Genomic DNA, 5,097 nt, shown 5'->3' with positions numbered 1-5,097 from the left:
AAGAGTACTAAAATTCCTGGAGTCAAAAAAAAAAAATAATGAGAACGTTGCCTTGGAGCAGATGGGAAGCCAGGAGCTCACCTCCTCCAATCGGCCAGGCTGGGACCTGATTTAAACTTCCCTGCTGCAGGAACTAAAGAACCCCTGTCACCTCTCTCTGTGTCAGCTTCATTTTCATTACAGAAGTGGGCTGAAAAGCCAAAGCAAACACTGCACAGAACCCACCAAGGCGTCCGCTTCTGTCCCCGTGGGCTGGGGGCTGCTTCGGTGCCTGGGGTCCCTCTGCCAGAAGGCGGGTCCAGGGGGCACAAAAACGCAGCTCTCCTCGCCTTCCATCCTTGTCCTTCCTTCCTCCCAGGCCTTTATTTTTGATCAGGCAGGGATCCTCTAGACAGCGTCATGGTCATGGGTGGGCAGCACCTCTTGGGGAGGCAGGATTGACCTCACACTTCTGGGACTTCTGGGCCTTTTAACCCAGACGGCTCAGATCCCCTGGGGTTGCCCTTCCCCATCTGCAAACCCCCTCCAGTCTGACCTGCCTCACTGCTCTGCACGTCCCTTACTGGTCTCTGATAACATGACCTCCCTCATGGATAGGGTCCTTGGGGACGGGAGGACAAGTGGGATGAAGGGGATAGCTGAGCCAAGATAGCTGCCCTGATCTCCAAACCCAGCTGGTCACTGGTCCCATTCCCAGATTCTCCCCCAAGAGCACCTTGGGAAGAAAGACAAGAACAAGTATTGCTGTGTATGTCTTCTGGGAGAGGGTGTCATGCAGCACAGCATGGTTGACAAGAAGAACCTGAGTGATGGTGGACCAGATGGACCTGGGTGATGGTCGACCAGATGGACCTGGGCATTGGTTGACCAGATGGACCTGGGAGATGGTTGCTAAGAAGAACCTGGGTAATAGTTGACCAGATAGACCTGGATGACAGCCCAGCTGGCTGTGTGACTTCAGGAAAATTGCTTGTTAATGAATCTGTCCTCCATTTTCTAGTCTACAAAATGGGAGGGGATATTACCTACACCATAGGCTTATTGTGAGCCAGCAGCTAAATACTGGGAAACACCAGGCATGTAGTGACCACCCCGTAAATGAGACCCTCATCAAGCCCGTAGTGGATTCACCTCCCAATTCACACTCACTTCTGCATTGCCCTCCCCAGTGACCTCACAATGTCCTCAAGGGCAGGGGCTGGCTGCTAGTATGGCCTCCTCCACCCACCCATAAGCCCCCACCCCAACGCCTTGGTCAGGGCTGGGTGCTCGGAGATGGGCACGTTAGAATCAGGGGTGGTTCCCACAGGAAGGAGCCTGGAGAGCTCCCAGCTCAGCCCCTCATTCTCGGAGGGAAGGAGTTGGCATCTGCGAAGCAGGCAATGTGCCCCTGGGCACACAGGGAGCTCACAGCCAAACACGGATTAGACCCAAATCCAGAGATGATGACGCCTGCTGGGTGACAGCATCTAAACACATGCTTGTCCCTTTTTATCCAGCATTTCCGGTGTTCTGATTGGAAGAATTTTTAGCAAGTGTTTCCATTCTGCTGGAATAGAAAGCCTTCTGGCATACTTGGAGTTTTGTGATTTGTGTTTAAATCTGTCTATCATCTGGGATGCCCTGGAATGTAAATCAGCAGTAAAATCCAATGCTGTCTTTTTCCCAAATGACTATCCAATCATCCCACCAATGGCAAAGGCCCTGTGTCCCTCAGGAGGAGCCAGGCCACGCTCGGGTGAAAGGCTGGGGGCCGGAAACACAAAAGCCCACGTCTCACTCTGGCCCCACGCCTCGCCTGGGCAGCAGCTCCCTTGTTGGGAGGCCCAGGCCAGCAGAGCAGCCCCTTCTGGAATGCTCCTGGTCACTGGGGTGGAGGGAAGAGAGAGGTCAGCAAAGCAAGCACCAGCTCCAGGTGAGCAGCCGGAGTGACCTGGCTTTCCGCTCTCTCCACCTGCTGCAGGCCCCGGCCACGCTCACCCCTGCAGGGTGGGGGGGACGTGCAGACCACTGCAGCAGGATGGGGGGCTGTGGGCGTCCCACCGCCTGTAGCACACTCTAAATCTCTGTCATCTGTTCCGGCCCGAATTCCACACTATTTATAACGGCTTTCACGTCTGGTGAGGCAAGTCCCTTCTCGCCGTTTTTCTTTTAATAAAATGTTCTTTATTATTCTTGTGCTTTTTCTCCTCCAGATGTTTGTCAAGTCTCATTAAAACTCCTCTTGATATTTTCTTGAAATTTTTATTGTAATTGCATTCACATTTGGAGATAATTTACTGCTTGAATCTTTTTATACAAGGCATAATACATGTCTCCATCCTCTCAGGCCTGTATTTATGTCCTTTGGAAAGTTCCGTTGTTTTATTTTTTTGGTTGTAAAGGCCTGCACCCTTCTTGTCACATTCATTCTGGCTTTCCTCGGTGTGGTTAGTACTAGGCAAGTGTTGAAATCTCATGGGTTTTCAGCTGATTCCAGTGGAATTTCTAGATAGAACCCCACTCACACTTTCTAAAAATAACAACAGTCTTGTGCCTTTCTTTTGTTTCTTACAGAGTGAGGTTTGGCAGAGTGGGCTCCGAGGCCTGGCCGCCCGGGGACGATGAAACAATCATGGCTCTACTTCTCCAGGACATGGGGAAATCAACAGGAAGTTCTCACCCATCTCAGTGGTCCTGCTGTCGGAGCACGGCTGCCTTCCTGTCACTACGTCTGTCCCCAGAGAGAATACAGCTGCATAGGATGTTCTCGAATTAAAGAGAGTTCCTTCTGCGCCTAAAGGGCAAGTAGGCTTATTGATCAGGGGTGGAAGTTAAAATCTCATTGGATGATTTTTCAGCGTCTTTTCTTAAGGTATTCCATTACTACATTTTCACTTAATATGTTATTATATAAATAGTAACAATGTGTTTACTAGTATTACATGTTGTAATACCCTGCTATATTTGTTTTCAGTGAAATTGGACTATATGTTTTCTTTTTATTGGACTATATGTTTTCTATTTTCATAAAATTATGCTAGGGGTTATGCTAGTTTCAGAAAATGAGTTAGGATGCTTTCCATATGCTTCTCCTCTGGCAGGGAGGCCTCTTCCGGGCCTTTCTCACTCCCCAGCAGTGCCCTCCCCTTGCTCACTTCACAGTCTGCTTCCACATTTGCCTGTAAATTGAGGTTTATAATATTCTCTTTCTCCTGGTTTTGCTGCAGGCATCTGCCAGGGGCGATATTATCTGTCTTTGTTCTTCTGGATATTGTTGTTTTGTTTCTGTGGGGTTTTTTGGCAGGATTGGGGGGAAGGTGTGGGGGTGACCTGTATGGAAAGATTCAAACGCATGTTATCATGTTTTCCTCTGTTACATATTCTTGATGGATTATACAGTCATTTTTTAAATATTTTTGTCCCATTTAATACCCTTTTCTTGACTTTCATTTCATCTGATACTAGTATTACTATGTTTTCTTTATTTTTTTTGACAGTTGCCTTGTATGTATTTTTCTAACTCCTTAATACCATGAAGGAGTGGGCTTAAACACGGGGATGCACTGGCTCACGGTCTCGAGGCCGGGAGGCGTCCAGATCCAGGCGTCCTCGAGGGGATGCTCTCTTCCCAAAGACGTGGCGCCCTGGGGCTGGCTGCGGCCGTCCTCCGTCCTCGGTTTCCGTCACTGGTGATGCACATGGCGGCCTCTCCTGCTCCTCTTCCGGGGCCCTGACTTCCAGCCCCTCTCGCCACCTTCCCCACGGGCCCCAGCAACAGGCAAGGCCCGTCCTGGCTGAGCCGGGCCACACCGTAACCGTCACCTCATCAGCGGGCCCCGCTCACGGGCGCACACCCGCAGGAGCCGACTGAGAGCCAGGACATGTTTTTCTGGGGTAAATAAGCCCCAAACTACCACATGGTATATATATTATAAACATGATGTAGCTGGAATAATTTCTTTACTCAATTTGAAAGTCTGTCTTTTAATGGGAAAAACTTTAATGGGTTCCCACCTCCAGCAATGGTTGATGTGTTTGGACCAGTTCAGCCCTTTATTTTCATGTCTTATTTTCCATGTTTGCTTGACTTCTCCTTTCTTGCCTGATGATGGATTAAATTGCTTTTCTGTTTTTCCTTTTCGAAGGTTACTCTAATTTTTTTAATTTATAAAATAGTACACACTTATTATAAAACCAGTAAGGCAATAGAGAAAAAAAGGAAAGAATTAGCATTTAAAATCTTACCAAGCAAGAATAACTATTTGCTAACATCTGGTGAACACAATTCCAGACTTCTCTCTAAGCATATATACTAGGAGAAAAATGAAACAATGAATGGATAGAATTAATTTCTTAAAAGTAGCATCACACAACATGTTAATTTCCATTAGAAGTTTTACATTTAACATAAAATTAGCAACCTAATATGTGAAATGAAGGAATTGCTGAAATGTGTTGTTCCCTCACAAAAGAAGATATTCACTCCTGGTTCCTACAAAGATCCCACCAAATTCAGGTGGAGGTAGAAATTCCAAAAATATGTTAAAAGGTTGGAGTGCTTTTAAATCAATTCTACAAGGTTATGTATTTACTCATTTGCTCTGAGTTATGAGGAAATCCTCAGACTTCCTTCCCACCTCCTGATTTTTGCTAAGAATACTATTGATTTCCGTGGGAATCCGTTCACCATTTGCATTCTGTCATACAATAACCATCTTAGCTCTTCAATCGGACTGTCTCTTCATCGCAGTGTCTTCATTTGCGACCCCTACTCCCATATTGATCACTCTGGGGCCTTTCAATTTTCAACTTCAAGTCATCTGCTCTGCCATCACTTTTTAAACAAATGTTTCCATTCCATTTATTCCCTGTCATATTCAGGAAGACCCAGTGTGTACACTGGATTCCCTTCGTGTCTTCTATTTCTCCATTTCTATAAGATATAGATGATAGATTAGATAGATGATAGCTAGATAATAGATGACAGATGAAGATGATTCAAAGATAGATGATAGGTAGATATAGATGATAGATAGAAAGGTGATAAATGAGACTGAAATGATAGATGATAGATTGAGTATGAATAGATAGATAGATAATAGATGATAGATACAG

General features: G+C 46.3%; 1 long non-coding RNA gene across 1 annotated transcript; it reads left to right on the top strand.

Annotated features, from left to right (window-relative positions):
- Positions 1-1,785: 1,785 nt before the first annotated feature.
- On the top strand, positions 1,786-3,900 carry LOC119541266. Its single transcript, XR_005218224.1, has 3 exons — positions 1,786-1,915; positions 2,557-2,854; positions 3,480-3,900. It is a non-coding gene; the product is annotated as an uncharacterized LOC119541266 (long non-coding RNA).
- The last annotated feature ends 1,197 nt before the right edge of the window (positions 3,901-5,097 follow it).

Source organism: Choloepus didactylus, chromosome 8 (genome assembly GCF_015220235.1).
Source record: "Choloepus didactylus isolate mChoDid1 chromosome 8, mChoDid1.pri, whole genome shotgun sequence".
Classification (NCBI taxonomy): Eukaryota; Metazoa; Chordata; class Mammalia; order Pilosa; family Megalonychidae; genus Choloepus; species Choloepus didactylus.
This window is presented reverse-complemented; position numbering and strand designations above follow the sequence as displayed.